The sequence below is a fragment of the Muscardinus avellanarius genome (genome assembly GCF_963383645.1).
Source record: "Muscardinus avellanarius genome assembly, chromosome: 16".
Taxonomy (NCBI): domain Eukaryota; kingdom Metazoa; phylum Chordata; class Mammalia; order Rodentia; family Gliridae; genus Muscardinus; species Muscardinus avellanarius.
This window is the reverse complement of record NC_137802.1, coordinates 49,171,784-49,177,783: the sequence shown is the minus strand read 5'-3', so window position 1 is coordinate 49,177,783 and position 6,000 is coordinate 49,171,784.

Here is a 6,000-nt window from a genome sequence, read left to right as displayed (position 1 = left end):
TAAATCAACCAAACAAAAACCCTTAAAAATAAAAAAATTAACACAATGTCATTTCCTCCTTATTCCTAAATTACTCTCTTGAACTATGATAACAGTGCTAAGCAAATATCCTGTATAAGTGTTTGCTTAATATTTTTGCTTATATTCTCTAGCTTCCATAGAGAAACTATGTCTTCATACTCTCCTCCAACTTAAGGGTTTGGGGCCCATCTTCCAACCCTAAATAAAGGTCACACTACTGTGGACCAAGGGGACTCTACTCACAGAAATGCTTTCATGGGGCATCCCTGAAATAAATCGTGAACCTCTAAGGCAGTCATTCCCTGTATTTCACTAGCCCAACCAGTTTTTCTTTCCATCCCATACCCCTATCCCTTTCTGCAGTCTAGCTTCCAGACTACTCTCGATCATCTGTTTTCCCACTCCTTAAATTCTTTCATTTTACAAGAGAACTTTGGTCTCCTAATTGAAATTGCAAATATTAATACAAAGTCAAACTTCTAAGATGCTCAATGACTTTTTGGGAACAGGCCCATACTTTTTCTAAATCTTTGAATTTAGCCTGTTTTCTCCAGGGTAGAAAGTATTCAATACTGCGTTAGCCTGTTGCAAGGGTTTTGTCTACAAGCTGATTCTAAGGGTATCCCTCATTATTGTTGAAGTTGAGATACAGAAGGAAGAATTCCTTTCAGAGAGCCATCGGATAAGCTTCTCAGATAGAAAAAAAGACGCCCTCTATGACCATGGTTCTTCACTTAGCTTTGACTGCTAAATTGTGGCCTTTTTAGGGGTTTCTTCCTAAAGGGATAGATGGTTTAGCCTGTATAAAATGTTCTTTATTGCTTTAGAACTCTCAACACTTAGTTTACAACTATGCCAGTGCAAAACATCAAAAATCCAACTACTAGTTGGGTGTGGTGACACACACGACTATAATCCTAGTACTTGGGAGGCTGAGATGGAAGAATTGCAGGTTCAAGGCCAGCCTCAGAAACTTAGCAAAGTCCTGTTTCCAAATAAAAAATAAAATAGAGCTGGGGTGTTGCTCAGAGGTAGAGAGTCCCTGGGTTCAATCTCCAGTACAAAACATTTATTTCCAGATTCTACAGAACCTCTATCTAAATGAACTTACTTCATGACTATCTCCTTTTATTCCAGAAAAGTATGCGATAGCTGAGGACTGTAATGAGAAAGCTTCATTAACAATTACCTTCTAGAAGATGTTAAAGGCTAACTTCACATTAGCCTCTTTCTAGCAACCTTGGGCTACTAATTTTTGGGATAGGATATATAATGAAAGCAATCTAGTGGCCAAAGCTTTCTGGCATCCAAGTGATTAATTACTAGGGCATCAAAGCAGCCTGTAGCTTTTTCCTGGATACCAGAACCCTCTTTTCACCAAGCTTTACTCCCACAGACACCATCTGCAGCTGAACTTAGAAATGTCACCAACAGAACCAATAATCTCAGGATAAAGAAGAGAATGATGAAGGTTGAGAGAGGAAGGAATATTGAAAGATGATCCCCTGCCTTTCTTAGAGAAAGAACCTGTTGTACCCCACATGGAATTAAAAGCTCCTTTCATTCCTCTTAGCAATAAAAAAAGTATGGTTTACTTTGCTCTTCTTCACCTCCCATCCTGTAAGTTGAAATTCCAGATAGACATTTGCTTTCTGAATTACCTCTAAAGATCCTTCAAAACTATGAGACAAGCTGGGAATGGTGGCACATTCCTATAATCTCAACAATTTAGGAGACTAAGGCAGCAAGATCTCAAGTTTGAGGCCAGCCTTAACATAGCAGAGGCCGTCTCAAAAACAAAACAAAAAATTGGGCTGGAGATATAGCTCAATGATAAAGCTTCCCTGACTTTAGTCCCCAACACCTACCACCACCAAAACAAACAAACAAACCACCAACAAAAAACTATGAGACAGCAATAACTTGAGATACCCAGCAGTGTTAAGCAATCAATACCTAAGGCAGACCTAAATTATTCTAGTCAGATGACAAGTGTGTGGGGAGGATAAGGTGATAGAGAAGATGGCTACCCAAAATGAGGAGTGGGGGAGTACCACCAGTCACTCCTTGAAGTGTTGGACTACCCCAAAGTCTTGCCACCCTGGCTGGAGCCATCTCCCCCTTATCTAGAGTGTTCTATAGAAACACTAAATGCCACACCTGGACAATAACAATAAGCGTCTCCAGGAACGCTCACCTTGCCTCTCAGGACAACCAGAAGACTTGGCAGCCTACCTCTTTCTTAGAATGGTGGAGCACTTCCTCATTGAGGAACTCCTCATCCCCCTTCCACTTAACCCTCCCAAATGACCAAGCTGTGAAAAGAAGTCATTCAATAGCTATAAAAAGGTCAAGTTATAGAGTAATCTTTAATAACAAATCCCAGTTTAACACAAGAGCATTAACTGTTTAGTTCCTTGAGGCATTAGCCTTACCAAACTAAGGATGTTTGTGTGGGAAACCAGTGCCCAAGAGATTACTGAACAGTATGGTTTCCCAGTTAGTAATGGTTTTGGGTATGATAGAGAAAAAGTCCAGGCTAGTTATTATCACCTTTAGGCCCAGAGTTGAAAAAGACAGCCAGTGCTATTATGTGGAAGAAAATTCTGTAAGTTGAATAGGCTCGCACCCCTAGTCATGAACTCAGTGAATTTCTACTGTGGAAACAATATTCTCCAATAGGTTTACACCCCTGGTCATGAACTTACAATATATACTTAAAATGAATTCCTTTTCCATGGAGACTCACTAGGAACACCTGATTCCAGGAACTGGCACATTTCTGAGCTCTCCATTCTCCCTCTAGGTAAAGAGGACATGACATAGCCCAAAGGGAAGGGAACATCAAAAACTGAAGACTCAAAAACAGGCTGGCAACCCTCATCATTAGCAGTTTTTAAACTCAACTCCCCAGTATCCCTGTTCTGGTGTACCCCTTTACCTTTGTACAACTTGCTCACCCAACTTAAAATTTCTAGACACCTACCTCCCCTCTTCTTTCCTTTCTCCTGATGTATTTTATCTGTCCTCTGCTTACTTGTTATAACTAGGAGGACTGGAACACATACTACAAGGGAAATTTATCCTCGGTGTTCTAAGCCATGAAAGGAAAGGGAAAACAGTTCTCTCCAGGTAGAGATAGAAAATATTTTAGATAAAATAGGAACTTGAACCTTTAAACTTTTATTGGCAGTGCATTAGGAAATCTCAACAAAGCACTAGTACACTAATCCCCATGCTACTCTGCTCTATAACATTGTGGGAACTGGTTGGAGGGGATGTCAGGGGGCCTGACTTAAAAGACTTTCCTTTGGATCTAAACAATTTCTTACCAAATTCCCTCGATGATTGTTGAGCTCAAACCCACTTACCTCTCCTGTCAGGAGGAGTTGGGGTACAAGAAGCTCAATTCTTTTGATGGCTTGGTACCACCATTATTTGTGTAACTGTTTTCTACTTTAAAAAAAAAAAAATCACATTTTATGGATTCCTCTAGCTCATTTTTATTTTCTAGTTTCTAGTCTAGTGTTTTCAAGCACCTCTTGAAACCCTGAGAAATTTTTGGTAGTTTGAGTCTATAGTGATTCTGCGACAGAGAACCCCTAAGAGAAAGTGGAGGAAAAATGTCCTTTATACATAATTAGATATGCTCAGAGGGTATAGAAATTAGAAGTAAATGCAATGGAGCAAAAGTGGTATAGTAACAGGAAATATTTAATTTTCCAATCTCCACTTTCCATTTTTATAAACTGAAAGAAAAAATTTAATATATTACAAAATATCTGTACATAGACAAAGTACACCCGATGGGGGGGCAAAAACAAGAGAGAGAGAGATAGGAATACAGTGTCAGTAACCTATAAATCAGGGAGAATGAGGTGGCAACTGACACTTTTTTGATGCAGCATTCTCTCTCAAAACCTGCTGGTAACCATTTTAGCACTGTTAACTATATATGCATTTTGTATATACACACACATACAAGTGGTTGGGTGGTGCCTGTGGCATAAGCTAACAGAAGTCCTACTTACAAGTTTGTGCTAACTGCCCTGCTTTATACATACAGATCTGGTGTTATTTTCAAATCCCTATGGAGAGTTGAAGAAAAAATTAAGAAAACTGGGCCAAGCAAGGCTGTTTTTGAAACCATAAAAATTATCAAGGCCAAACCAGTTTTGCCTCATTCATGAACAGAATCAGATTTCTCATCTATTCAAATTATGTATTTAATGGACTCAGTATCTCCCATGATACAAATTAAGACAAAACCAAAACCACTACTGAATGTAATTGGATTTATAATTCCAATTGTCAAGGTGAAATTCAACAAAACCTTTACTCCCATCATGTTTATGGATAACGTAAGCTGAAAAATTACCAAGTACCTTTTCTTCCTCCATAGATTCCAGGATATTTAAATGAGTTTTTTTTCCTCTCCTTTTAGAAATAGCCAAAATTACCAATTTTTTTTTTTCAATTTTAAAGGTTAGCCAAAATGGGCTTGGGGGTGAGATGGGTATCATACATACACATACACACATTCACGCACACACCCACCCCCTTCCCTAGAAGGGACAGAAAATGAAAACTTATATATTTAAAATATTTGGCATAATTAAAATAAGGGGTGGAAGAGGGGGAGGGGAAAACATTATTGGTGACTGCTAATAACCAAAATACAATGAAAATAGAATTTTATTCATATTTGATGGGAGAACAATTCTTGTTTACTGAACAGATACTTTTCAAAGTATCCCAGACTCAGTTTCTTTAATAAAAAAAAAAAGGGGGAGTTGGGGCCCAATATCTCAAATTCAAATATTCTAAAATACAAAGGCCAGTGTCTGAGGACTAAGACGTCAACAGACAAAAAGTTTAACTTTAATGCAATTTACTAATAGCATGTTGGTGTGCCTAGCCAATCTAATTTGGCACATTGGTATAAAATCCATCAAAGCCAAAATGGCTAGAATGTTCTCTTATTAATCAGTTTGGTCCTGAGGGCAAGGCCAAACCAAAACCAGAGAAAAGAAGGAAATATACACACTAGTATCTACTACCTATTTCAGTAATGGGAGAAGATAGTCTTCATGTATGTATATGAAAAAGGTTCGTTTCTTTAAATTTTTTAAATTAATGCACCTTTCTCTTAGAAGTTTTTTTTTTTTTTTAATATAAGAACTTGGCTTTGAAATGTAAAACTTGAGTTTTGAAAACTATTTTCCAGGGTCCTAAAGCATGTTTGCCTTTTCTTTGCAAAAGGGTATAACCTACATTTCACAAAGGTCTAAGTCTGTGCAGATAAATTATATGACATGTATCAAGTTTTAAAACACTCAATATGCTGGTATACTCACAAAAATGAAAGCCAGAATGAGAAGCCCCAAGTTAACCCACCTGAAAGCCTTTCTCGTTCCCATTTCCTTCCTGTTTATGATAAGGCAGTTCTTGCCAGGAAGTCATGCTTTAATCCCTTTACCAAAACCAAAACCAAATTTCTCTGGAGGAAAATCCCTAAATAATTAGCAGGATATACATGCTGAGATGTGTACATGTCAATACTGTTCTTTCTCACGATATGCTGTTTTTAAATTATTTTTTTTTAAAGGTTACCTGGTATTGATATATCTTCAAAAAAATATGCATCCTTAAACTAGGTTACATTTCCATGTATTTTTAGGATTTTTTCTTCCTTTGACAAAATCACAATGCTTTTTGAAAGTTTTTTTGTTGTTTGACATAAAAATATATGTGTAAACAATATGCTAACTGCTCTGATTGGCCCTCTAGAAATATCGAGGCATCATTTCTAACTAGAGCTCACAGCAATGTCCTAGGCTGTTCACATATACCAGTCAACTTCCCCATCAGAACATGGTTTTAAAAAAACAAAACAGTTTAGAATTGAAGAGTTACAGAGAACAATATAAGAGTTTGATTTTCCTTTCCTTTATTAAAAAAAAAAAAAAAAGGTAAAGA